The 13,768-nt window shown below is 42.0% G+C and overlaps 1 pseudogene; it reads right to left on the minus strand.

The window, feature by feature from the left end:
• Positions 1-12,569: 12,569 nt before the first annotated feature.
• LOC131835459 (NADH dehydrogenase [ubiquinone] 1 alpha subcomplex subunit 3-like) lies at positions 12,570-12,825 on the minus strand (annotated as a pseudogene).
• Between the last annotated feature and the right edge of the window lie 943 nt (positions 12,826-13,768).

Consider the following 13,768-nt stretch of genomic DNA (forward strand, 5'->3'; position numbering starts at 1 on the left):
TGTCCATCAATGGATGAATAGATAAAGAAGATGTGATGCACACACACACACTATGGAATACTACTCAGTCATAAAAAATAATCAACTCCTGCCATTTTCAACAACACAGATGGACCTTGAGGGTATTATGCTAAGTGAAACAAGGCAAAAAAGAAAGACAAATACCACATGATTTCACTTATATGTAGAATTTTAAAAACAAAATAAAACCCAACATATAGGTACAGAGAACAGATAGTGGTTGCCAGAGTGAAAGGGAGTTGGAGGGTCTGAAATAGACAAAGGGGAGTAAGAGGTACAAGTTCCAGTTATAAAATAACTCATGGGGATACAACATACCATGTGGGGAATACAGTCAATAATACTGTAATGATTTTGTAAGGTGACAGATGGTTACTAGACTTATCATGGTGACAATTTCACAACGTATACAATGCTGAATCATTATGTAGTACACCGGTCTATATAATATTGTATGTCCTGGGATCGAGCCCCACATCAGGCTCTCTGCTCAACAGGGCGCCTGCTTCCCTCTCTCTCTCTCTGCCTGCCTCTCTGCCTGCTTGTGATCTCTGTCTGTCAAATAAATAAATAAAATCTTAAAAAAAAAAAAAAAGGAAGAAGAAGAAGAAACAATACAGAGAACTAAACTATTGGCTCTTATGGTAGCCAGTCTCCCCCAGAGAGGCATACCTCTCAGTGTTCACTCCCTTGTAAAGCCCACTCACACCGATCAAGGGCAATGGAAATAATGTTAGTCTTTCATCTTTCACCTCGGAATACTTACTCTTAGGATGTCTCTCATCTGAGCCTGGTCATGATACTTTGAGGTGGCTGAGTTGTCACCTGGAGAGAGCATGTTAAGTTGCTTCAGTGGGACAGCTCAGCCATATCCCCAGACAGCAGCCAGCTTCAACAGCTAGTCATGTGAGTGAACCTAATGGTTGGCCAGCCCCTTCAAGTCTTCAGATGATTAGTGGCCTATAGCAATGGCATGAGAAGCCCCAGGTGAAAACTGTCTACCTATGCCCAGCCAACCTGAAGACCCATGGGAGATAATACACTGAGGTGTAGGTCATTTTTCCACGGCGAGAGATGCCTGGAGCAATTCCTTTACACAGAATGGGACAGACAGGGAAATCCTAAAAATCACAAGTAAGGCGTCATTTTTTTTTCCTTTTATTTCTTTTTCTTTTTTCTTTTTTCTTTTTTTGAGAGAGAGTGCACACACATGAGTGAACAGGTGGGGAGCAGTGAAGGGAATGGGACAGAGAGAATCTTAAGAAGGCTCCACACCCAGTGTGGAGCCTGACGTGGGGCTCCATCTTACAACCCTGAGATCATGATCAGAGCCAAGATCAAGAGCCGGGCATTTAATTGTCGGAGCTACCCAGAGGCCCCAGGAGGGCATCATTTTGAAATAAGTTCCATGCTATTTTAAAAACCATATAGCACAACTTGAAAGAGAGAGGTATGAATTTTTGTGGAGTAAATGCTGGCAAACTGGGAGGTTTACATGAGGAAGTAACCAAAAGAATCAGACATCAAGGACACTAAGGGGAAATAGAAACCGTTCAAACTTAAACTTAATGAATGCCCAAGGGTATTCATTATGCACGTCACCCCAGCAATAAATACTTCAGAAGTAAATCAAATGGAGGACGATGCCGAAGAGAAGAAATGCAAAGAGTAATCAAGGGGAAGAAAGAGGCATATGCTCTGCTTGGTACAAAACCATCTGGAACACACCAGAGGAGGGTGAGGCAGCATGGAATGAACAGAATATCATGCTTTGGAGACTATAAGAGATTGCCCAAGTCATCCATAGGAATAACAAACAAAGTTAAGAGGGATAATGAGAAATGTTTCAAATGTGCTTGGAGAGAGAGGTCAAGGCAGGAGACTAGAGGTCTGGGAGTGGCACAGAAGGGCTTTTATGAACAACAGCAGCAACAGGAGCTAATGGAGTGATTTTCACACGATAATCAGGCTTCAATGCTACATGTTAATAGTCACTGCCCAGCTTGGGCCTTAGAGTAATTCAGCCAGTTACAAGATCTTAGCAGAAATTGTCAAGATCTCTCACTGCGTCCCAAAGTTCACAAAGGTCGCTGCTGGTGACCTGGTTAAAAAGAGCCTTTGGATTTTATTCCCACCTTCAACAATCACGAAGATTAAGGAGCAAGTGCCTGAGTCGGATTCACTTGCTCCACGAGGAGACATTTGATGGAAATCAAGACTGGCGGAGAACGGGGGTTCTAATGACCTCGGGGAGTGAGGACCTCACTGTGGAGCAGGGACGTTGCTTTGGAGGAAATTTCAGCTCCGCGTGTCCCCGCACTGTCATAATGTGGTCCATTATTACCTCTTCATTTAAGTCTTCTGCCAAGCCTCGAACACAGCAAGGTAAATCAGATGGAGGTTATTCATCATATGTTAAAATTAAATACCCTTAAGAGAGCTTCCACTATATACCAGACATTGGGTTTTAAGTTTTACATACATTAAGTTAATTCCAGGAACCATGAGAATGTCATTCCTGCTCTAGTTTTATAGGTGAAGAAACTCGGGCTTAGAACAGTTAACTCACTAGCCCAAGACGACAGTCAGTAAGAATAATAACAATAATAACAATAACAATAGCATGTCTTGTACTGAGTCAGGCTCCATTCCAAATGCTTTCCCATATACTAACTCATTTCCCTCCCATAGCAACACTGTAAAGGAAATACCATTACTAACCCATTTTAGCCGCCAAGTAAATGGTGCACCTGGGAGTCAGTCTCGCCCTGAACCACCTCACCATATGGTCTCTCGAGCTGGAAGTCCATGTCTGGCTGGTTCCAAAAGCCTGTGTTCTTGTCTTGGTACCCCACTTCCCCATGACTTCTTTAGTAAGTTTCCAATATACAGGAATCCAAAGTTAAATCTTGCTAACTTGGTAAATTCCAAAAAATCATCCTAAACACCACCCAGAGCCTTGCAATTAGCTACACACATCATGTGCAGGAAATGAAGCCACTAGCTGTTCAGATCTTAAACTAATGCCCAATGTCCTCGTTACCTGTCCCCAAAAGGGAAAAGGGATGCTGACCACGGCCAACTGTGAGAACGTGGAGTTATCTCTGAAAGTCAGAACTGAGAACATCTCACTGAATTATGGGTGAAGGGAACAGGGAACGGCTCACTGACAAAGTCTATATCCTGATACAAGATATACCTTCAAGATTAGGAAGGCAAGAAATATTATTTTATTGCAAAGCAAGAAAGCACAGAGCAAGCAGAAAGAGGGAGGACCACAGAACAAATAAGGCACAGACGCACAGATGATCAGCTGCTGAAGAGGACAGAGAGAGACCTGGGTTCCAAAGAGAAACTCCGCTCCTGGGTTCTCACTCAGGACGGACAAGAATCCAGGTACAGACATGCCTCTCCTGCTCAGAGAGCCTTTCCTCCCCTTTAAATGTGCATGCTGCCTGGAAGCTCACAGCCTTCACATTTTTTTTTAAAGAACTCCTTTAAATCAGGGCACCTGGTGGCTCAACTGGTTAAGCATTTGCCTTCAGCTCAGGTCATGATCCCAGAGTCCCACATCGGGCTCCCTCTGACTCTCCCCACTCTCATGCTCTCTCACTCACTTTCTCTCAATTAAATAAAATCTTTTTTTCTTAAGTTCATTTTCAGTCAACAAAAATCATACAATTGAGAGTAGTTGCTGAGGTTTTTCTTTTTTTCAACAATAGAAAGGACTTACCTCCTGAGTTAGTAGAAGTAAACACCCTAATACCTAAGGTAAATGTCCAGGCCCAGAGTCCAGCAACTCGAAGTTTTATATAACTTTCTCCACCCGTGGTCCCTAAACCAATAGGTTCAGGGGAAGGAGAGTTTACAACTGAGAATCCTAAACAAGTATCATTTAGCTCCTTCCCATGTGCTTTGCTCCACAAAGAGTCCATTTCCAACAAAGTTCCCACTTGCTACCTCCCAAGGAATGTGTCTTCAACACACACAGCCCAGAAGGCCCAGCACGAACACGGTTTTCAAGTTCTCCAAACAGTATTTAAGGGTCAGAACAAGTCTTTGTAGAATCTGCAAAGAGAGGAATCATCTTGGTGAAACAACCAGAAGAAGGGATCAAAAACTGAAGAGGTATCATAACTAAAGTAGGGTTCATAGTCACTATGGGGGCCAAGGGCATGGCAAAGAGGCATTTCTGTTCCTTAGGGAGAACAGCAATGATTCATGTACCCATATACACACACTATACATGTGTGTGCGGGCACACAGACACATTAACACACTAGTCTCAAACTGCCTCATCCCTGCGCCCAGATGTATAGTCTGAGGACCTTTAGGCTGAAGGATGACCATACTCTAAGTTGAATGGAAGTGAGCCTGAAGCAGGAATCCTATACCCACCTGCTAATGGCCTGGAGTAGCCATCAAGACCCCTGTGGCATGTGGGGTGATACCTGGGCTGCCTGGCCTTTGATTGGCTATCCATGGCTGTGCAACAAGTTACCCCAAGACTTGCCTGCCTAAAACAACAAGCACTTATTATTGCATATAATTTGCGGAGGTCAAGAATCCAGAGACAGCTGGCATCTCTGGCTCAGGGTCTGTCAGGAAGTTAAACAGTTAAGATGCTGACTGAGGCTTGACTGGGGCAGAAAAATCTGCGTCCAGGATGGCTCACTCACTAGCTGTTGGCTGGAGGCCTGACTTCTTTTCCACATGGACCCTGATGTGAGTGTGTTTGAGTACCCTCACAATATGGCAGCTGAGTTAGGGACCAAGAAAGAGCACAACAGAAGTCGTAATATCCTCTATGACCTAGCCTCAAAAATCACACACATCATGTCCACAGGATCATGTTGGGTCACACAGGTCAGCCCTAAACACTATGGGAGGGAAAGCCACGTGGGCATGCTTTCCAGGAGGTCAGCATCTCTGGGGACCTTCTTGGACCCCAGCATTTCTTCCTGGTTTCTTGCATCCTGCCTGTCTTCCCTGCTGGGTCTTTGCTGGCATCCTACTTCTTCTGCTTATTAGACCCTAAACTGCCAATTCAACAGTGATCATTTCGGACTTTTAATACTTGTATATTGTTTGAAACTTTCACAGTAAGAATATATATAATTTTAAATTTTTTTTAAGATTTTATTTATTTATTTGACAGAGAGAAAGAATGGGAATGAATGGAGGGAGGGTCAAAGGGTCCCTATTGAGGGCTCCCCAGCTGAGCACGGAGCCTCATGTGGGGCTTGATCTCAGGACCCTAGGGTCATGACCTGAGCCAAAGGCAGATGCTTAACCGACTGAGCCACATAGGAGCCCCTAAATGTTTTTAAAATAAGATACCGATTGATCAAGTTGCCCAAATAATTTTTCTGGTCTTTCCATTGTTTATTTATTATTATTACAAAATTTAAGACTATAATTTTCTGAATTTCTTACCAACTAAAAAAGATTTGGGGTACATATGCCATTATTCAGACTCATTAAATTTCTCCATTTTAATTGAGTTTAACTACTTGACGACCACAACTAGTTATCTTTGCATGGATGTACTTTAAGAATAGAGTTACTATTTCTAAGTCTCACCAACTTATAATTATACAGAGGTTATATTAAATGCTTACGAGTGTGAAGTTGGCTACAGACACTAGAAGATCCACGGAAAAGAGGCTCAGACAATAAGGAAATTGTATTCTCTCACATTTCATGAAGTTCTACATCTGTTCTACATCTGTGTGATTCAGGAGCTCTCTGATGCCATCAAGGACTCAAGTTCCTTTTACATTCTACTCTGTCACCCTCGGTAGGATGACAACTCCCTCTCATAGTTGCAAAATGGCTATGTCCATGTCACATCCTCACAGCTACATCCAAAGCAGGGAAAGAATCTCTGCATCTTGTGCTTCTCATATTTAAGAACGAGAAAACTTTCCTACCAGTAATCCAAAAAACTCCCCTTTGTTTCTTATTGGCCAGAAGTGTATCACATGGCCATTTTTTTTTTCTCTGCAAGAGGGATGGAATTATTTTGATGGCCTCAGACTAATCAAAATTCGCCCACTGCCCTGGAGCTGAGGTGGTACCCAGCCTCCCCTGAAGATGGTCACTCAATACCTGAACTAATTGTGGAGGGTGCTACCTATTAGGCCATCAATAGCGTTGAGTCCATGGTTTCAGTCCTCATCAGTATACTGCCAGACATCAGCCTCCTCTTCTTAACTCCTAGGGACACTCCGATATTTCTGGGCAATATCCGGATGCTGTCTCATGAATGCTCAGGAAGAAGCAAGATCACCTCCCCACAAAAGAAGTGCTCTTGGGCCTTCCCGCTCTCCCCCGGACTCACGCCCAACCTCCACAGTGAAGTGAAATAGCAGAGGAAGTTTCCTGTTCACCTTAGTCTGAGGCATGCTTCTTGAATCTTCTTTTCCTATCCCAGATCTGCCCTCTTCCCAGGATGACTGACAGTGAGAAAATCTACTCTCTTCAAGGGAAATCCACGTGTACCCACCTACACGGCATGGAGTGAAGACTGGTCCTACGGCCCTCATGAGACAATCATGTCAGGAAATAATAGTTCAATATTAGTAGTCAGGGTGACTCAGCCTGGAATGACATCATGGGCAGGACATCTACAGTGTAGCAAGTACAAGCCAAACTCAGGTCATTGTCAAGGTCTACTCCAAGCACAACATGAAATTCAGGCCTGCATCCCTTTCTGTCATTTTGTGATCTCTAGTTCCAATGACTGTGATCAACTACTTAAAGAGCATACACGTAAGAACAAACAATAACAACAACAAAAAAAGAACAAACATTAACAAAAGGAGGGGGGCTGGCACATTTTTTTTTGGTACAGGATTAGATGGTAAATATTTTAGTTTTGAGGCCACACAGTCTCCCTCACAACTACCTGTTCCTATAGTAGGCAGGTAGCCATAGATGATATGCAAATTAATGAGCATGGCTGTGTTCTGATAAAACTTTATTGACAAAATAGGCAGCAGGCCAGAACTGTGCCACAGGCCATAGTTGACCAAACACTGATACAAGGCAGAGGGCAGTTTAAATCAAAATAGAGAAAATTTTTCCCACGAAAAAATAAAGATGTCTTGAAATCTTTACTTGGCTAAAATATACACATAATTTTCATTAATAATATTTAAATATTTACTGTCAGGAAAAATCTTGAATTTACACTCCCCTCTCCCAAAAAAAAGAAAAAAAAAATGGGTGGATACCTGAGATTTTTTTATAGAACAGAAGTCCCAAAGGCAAGTGTAAGCTTTCACCTCTTAGGAGATAGACACTATTTTACATTTTAAGTGACAGTCTTCCCAGCTTCTGAAAATAAATCATCATGTTTAGAAAAAAGTTAGGCTTCAAGTTGCAGCCAAGACACCATATTCCATCAGTGCATCTCACTGTTGGAAAGTATAGTACGCTCTAGAGTACTGGGCAGGCTCAAAGGCCTGTGCCAGCCTCCACCAAACATCTGATTCTACCATATATGTTGTCAAATAGAGGAGCCGCACGATGCCCGAGAATGTTGCAGGAAGAGATAAAGCTCGGCATCATTTCCAATCTGCAGACATTTGCTGCCCAGAATCATCTTCTTCGACTTAGTATACTACAAACACATATTTTCTCAGGAAACTGAGTTCCAAACGGAACAGATTTCTAAACTGCTTATTTTACTACAGGATTTTACTCAAAAGGCACAGATGCTCTTCTCACTCCCTCCCTGGAGAAAACAGTAACTCATCGGCTGCCACCAATGCAATTCTAGTGGGAGGATTAAGTCCAGGAAATTTTAATCTCCTTTAAAATAATGCCCATTGATTGCACATAGTAAGCACTTACTGTCCTGATCCACTCTTGTGTGTACTTACTGAAATTTATTTACTCTCTCCCATCATCAATCATGGAATCCCTGCTCAGAGAGGCACTCAGACGGTGTCAGCAGGCTCGCTGTTCAAAAGCTTGGAAAAGCCCTGACTTAACTGGGGACCAGGACCGAGCAGGTGTGTTCCTCCATATGTGGAGCAGGGAGCAAACACCCGCAAAACATGTAGGCAAACTGGCCAATGGGAGGAACTGAAAGATGCCAAATAAATGCCAAGGAGATTAATGAGTAGGTAGTGAACTATGTAAAAGGGAAAAAAGTGTTAAATTTTACAACTGCCTTATATTATTGTAAGAGCAAGGCAAGTCACGGCTTTCCGCCTCAGTCCAGGTCCAGGTATACACCTTCCAGAAAGTGTTGCGATTGCCACTATTTTATCATATGGGCATGTCAAGCAGTCCGCGCTGGGGAGCGGGGAGGTGCAGGAAATAAAGTAAGTTGTAACAAAGAGACACCTGGCACATTTAACACCAAACTATCCGTGTGTGAATCTAGCCTTCTTTAGCTCTCAAGAACATTGACATCAGATTCTTTCCTATCTGTCTTGACCTGCAGTCTCTCTCATATGATTTTTTGTTTTGCTCCAGCTTCTTCATTACAGGCCTCTAAGACAGTTTTTTCATACTCCATGGTATAAGGTCAGGTGTCGAACAAAGTGATTTCTCACATTTCCTCCTTTATTTCTTACTCCCTGTTTCCTATTTCCTGGCATGGATGGTAAGGAACCCACTAGCTGGGTGGCCTAGCAACCCAAGATAAAAACACATCTTTCTGGGGTGCCTGGGTGGCTCAGTTGATTGGACGTCTGCCTTCAGCTCAGAACATGACCCCAGGGTCCTGGGATCAAGTCCCGCTCTGGGCTCCCTGCTCAGCAAAGAACCTACCTCGCCTGCTTCTATCCCTCCTCTCAGCTTGTGCTCTTGCCTCTCTCACTCACTCTCTCTCTCAAATAAATAAATAAAATCTTTCTAAAAAGAAAAAGAAACACATAATCCTGCTCTTCTTTTTCCTGAACACATCTGATTTAAGCACATTCAACAATAGCCCAAGCGACGACTTGACCCTATCAGACAACCCCTGACCAGGACGCCAGGTCTGGGAACTACATTTTTAAGAACTAGGGAACTTCCCTGGGGCATGAGACTATGAAGGGAACTAATAGAATCACCTAGGAACTCCATGGAAGCGAATTCTGTGAAGATAACCTGGCACGTTGGCTTCCACCTCGGACAGAAGCAAAATTCACCTGCTACCAGATCCAGGGTTTGGAAGCAGGGTAAGCTGAGTCAGATAAGGCCAGGCCTGGGAATATAAGTAGATCCTAGAGCTCAAACAAAGACTTCAGGAGGCAATGAGCCTTGTAATCCCAGCCCAGACCTGGAGCCATATGACCTGTGTTTGAATTCCTGCCCTGCTCTCTTACTTTGACCATGGACAAGTCCCTTTCTATCATTAAAATACAGTTTCTTCCTCCAGAAAATGGTGTCAGTAATCCATGAAAACCATGCAAAGTGTGTTTGGAAGATTTCAGATAGGTTGACTGTAAATGCTCAATAAATTCCTAGGATGAGAATAAGGCCAGGACTTGGCGCCTTATTGAACTAAAAGACCGGCAAAGACAGTACAAAAGCTTCATCTACACTAAGAAAAAGAAGATGAGATACAAATAACACCCTGGCCAGAGGAGAAAGTAGGGTGTGTGGCACAGATTTTCTGCCTGACTGGGAACAAAGGATCTCCAAGTGGTGTGCACGTTTACCATGTGACTGCCTTTAGGAGATCGGGCTGCGGAATAGTCAGGGGTGACCGGAGCTCAGGGCAAAGTATCAGTTGTTGGAAAATCGAGGTTAAAAAACAGAACTCAGTTATCCTGCCAACATCAGAGGATGACTGCTGATGATTATACAAAGTTTGGCAGTTGCTGATGGAGGACTGGGCCCAGGTTCCTGAGCAGGGCTAAGCATGCAGCTAAAAGTGACACGTACAGAGAATGGCGAAGGAATTCAGCTGTCAAAGAGAGGAAGAGCAGAGAGCCAACAAACGAGGGCTCTACCTATAGGCTTCCAGCTGTTTGGGGCTCCAAACTACACCTGTGCTGAGCAAGCAATATGAAATAGTCTGCAAAGCCAATTCCCCCCCGCCCCTTAGGACGAAGCAGAGTTGAGATCTGCCCTCTGTTACCCCCTTGCTATCTCTGACAACCCAGCCTTTGGATTCTACCTGCCTAGATCTCTAATACTTGTCTGGGCTGATCACCCTGAAATTGACCTCTTATCTGTCTATACCTGAAGTCTACGCCTTCTTAGCTAGAATGACAGTCCCTTGCCTTTTAACCTGGCCTGTCACCTTGCTGCCCACAATGAAAAGATCAAGGTGAAGCTTGTGCCCCACACACCTTGCGGTGATGGGTGTCAATGCTAATGAGTCCAACTCCACAATCCATTTCTTCAAAATATGCAATGTTCTAATAATATTCATAAAAATGATTTTCCTGCCCTCGCGACTTTCATGTCGCCCAAACCAGGATGCATTTGCTTTGTTCACCAATTCCAATTGCTTATCAATGGCTATCTGAGGTATGTGTGTATTTTTAATTATTTAATTAATTTTCTTTTTATTGATTTTTTAAATAATTTTTTAATCAGATAAACATGCATGTTTAAAGTTAATAGTCAAATAATTCTACAAGGTTTATTACAGAAAGATGGTAGTTTCTTATCTCCCTCAGCTTCATATCCCCCTTTCATGAAGTAATTACTTTCATGACTTTACACCAATTAAATGAAATTGGTCTCTAAGTCTTTAAATAAGTTTTGTAAATCTACTTCTCAGTTGTTTTTTCCTTCCAGTCTTATGCATTCTTTATGCACCTCTCACTATAAAATTTAAAGATTTTATTCCTTTTCTTTCCTCCATCTCACTGTACTCATGCACCTTTCCCATCTTTTCCCCTTCCCAAAATAAAAATAATTTTATAATTTTAGATAGACCAATATTTGGAGTTTATAGTATTATTACTACATAAATACTATTCACATGTAATAACTCTGATTATTTTTCCTTCTCTGTGCAACTTTTTATTTTCCCTGGAATTAATGATTGCCTTACTGCCTTTATTTACTTCATTTTCTATGTACTTCTCATTAATTTAATACCTATCTTTAACAGTTATCCAAATCTCTTCTCAAGACTTCCAACACATGGGACAGTCTATTAATTTCATCTTCCTAAAGAAGTGTGTTCAGGAACTTTCTAATCTGTTCCATACCTCTATGCCTGAAACACCCACTGTCTTCCTGGTGTCTCCCTTCACTGTCCTTCCGCAGAATCCTTTTGCTCCCAGCTTCCTGTATCTCATATCTAGCTCTCTCTTAGCTTACACCTTTATTTTCATCTACCAGTCACTTCCTAAAAAAAGGTATGTGGGAAGGAAATAGTTTTGAGAATTAGTACGTCTGAAGATTTCCTCCCCATCCCATCACATATCCAACTGATCCTTTGATTGTGTATCAAATTCTGGGTTGACAATAATTTGAAAGCATATTGCTCTCTGGTTCTCTACATCCTAATTTTGCCTTTGAGAAGTCAAAAGCCATTCTGATCCCAATCCTTATGTGACTTACTTGTTGTCTTTCTGAAAGCTTGTAGGATTTTCTTTGTCACCAGTATTCTGAAATCTTATAATGAAGAGCCCTTGATGTGGGTCTATTTTCATCCATTTTGGGGGTTCTTTTTTTTTAAAGATTTTATTTATTTATTTGACAGAGAGAGATCACAAGTAGGCAGAGAGGCAGGCAGAGAGAGGGGAAGGGAAGCAGGCTCCCTGCTGAGCAGAGAGCCCGATACGGGACTCGATCCCAGGACCCTGAGATCATGACCTGAGCCGAAGGCAGTAGCTTAATCCACTGAGCCACCCAGGAGCCCCATTTTTGAGGTTCTTAATGAACGCTTCCAGTCTGGAATCTTATGTCCTTCAGAAAAACTTTTCTTGGATATTTTGGTTGATGAATTTCTCCTCTCCATCTTCTCTACTCCCTTCTTCAGGGAATTTCATTATTCAGATGTTGGACTTCTCAAACTGTTCTGAAAAATCATTTTTATTAATATCTCATCCTCTATTTTCCATCTCCTTCTATCTTTATTTCAGGGAGATTTACTCAACCTTATCTTCCACCTTTGTACCGAGTTTTTCATTTTTCTTATTATATTTTTAAATTTTAAGAGTCTATTTTTTATCTGAATATTCATTTTTAAATATTCTTTCTTATTTCATGTATAAATGATATTCCTTTCTTACTTCATGCAGGCCATGCCTTCTCTTAACTCCCCATATTAATGATATGCCTTAATTTTTAAAATTTCCTTCTCCGGTTTAATCTGTTTCTTCCAGGATGCTTTCCTTCTGTTTCCTTCCCTCTTTCTCTCCCTACCTCTCTCTTCCTCTCTCAAATGTTAGAGGCTTACTTCAGGTGTTTTTTAATATTTGGCTTTCTGCTCATATTTAAGTAGGGACAGAAAACCTGATTTTAATACAGGCTCACTTCCAAGTACGATATAATGTTTACCCTTTTCTTTTTTCCTGGAGTCACTTTTCATATGTTATTGGCCACAGGGGAGGGGGCCTCCTCCATGTCACCAGAGGGGCTCACAATTTCTTTAGCCACTCCAATCTTGGCCCCTGGAGGTCCTAGGGGTGGCTGGATATGTGGGGCATGTTCCCATCATCTTGGAGGGGCACTGGTTGGTTATAGGCTGTGACCTGGTTGATCATCATGGCATATTTGGTGCCATGAGGAGGGAAGAATTATAGTGAGGCCCCCCACCCCAGTGGTGAAGAATGTGACCAGCACCAGCTCCCTGGCCCAGACATCCTTGAGGGAGGCAGTGGGTCTCTCAGCCATCTTGGTCACAGCAGCAGCTGTGGTGGCAAGGATACAATGTTTATCTTAAAGAAAGAACAGGATTGTCTCTATATCTCATTAATTACTTTTAATCATAGCCACCAAGAAGGATTCCATTAGGGTCATGCTGAATAGTGCATTGGTTACCATTAAAGGCAGGAAATTGGAAATAAATGAACAAAGTCCACAGCAGGTTAGATATAAGGGGTAAAAAAGCCATCAGAAGAGCTTTCTTCCAAGGTTTCTAGAATTACTGAATGTCTTTCTACTGAAATTTTTAAGGAATGAAACAGATAAACTGCCTTTCCAAATGACATAAGGACTAAATTAACCAACACTTTCACCTGGAATTTAAATCAGATACTGTTCACAAGACTGACTCTCTGTACTATGTAGAGATGCTAGCAATGGTCTCCAACCACACACCTTTCTTGGAGGAAAGAAAGTTCACATCCACTGAAAAGAACAGTCTTGTGTACCTCTGTCCTCCATCACACCTGAAAGGACCATAAATGGACATAACTCAAAATGGGCCTCTCTGATTCTTTTTCTTGGGATACAGGAAATAGGACACTGAGAAACAGTTAAATGGTAGAGACGCCCTGATTAAAATGTTAAGTAGGATCAAAGCCAGAGTTTCTACCAGGGCCAAATAAATTTTTAAAAAGTAATAATCCATGAGACAGAAAATGCCAATATGTAGAAAGCAGCAGAAACAAGCAGAACTACAGAAAAATCAGAGATAAGAAAAGGCATAGTGCTACCAGAGACTGAAGAAATGGTTTTGGAAACTGACTTTCCAGATGATTTGGTGTATATCCCTTACCTCTCCTGTGTCCTTTCAGTAAATTCACTTTGTACTTGAACTAGTGCATATGAGCTTCTGTTCTTTGTCATCAAAGGATAAAATAGAGTATTTTATTATAATAAATAAAATAAATAC

This window comes from Mustela lutreola, chromosome 7, assembly GCF_030435805.1.
Source record: "Mustela lutreola isolate mMusLut2 chromosome 7, mMusLut2.pri, whole genome shotgun sequence".
NCBI classification, from domain to species: Eukaryota; Metazoa; Chordata; class Mammalia; order Carnivora; family Mustelidae; genus Mustela; species Mustela lutreola.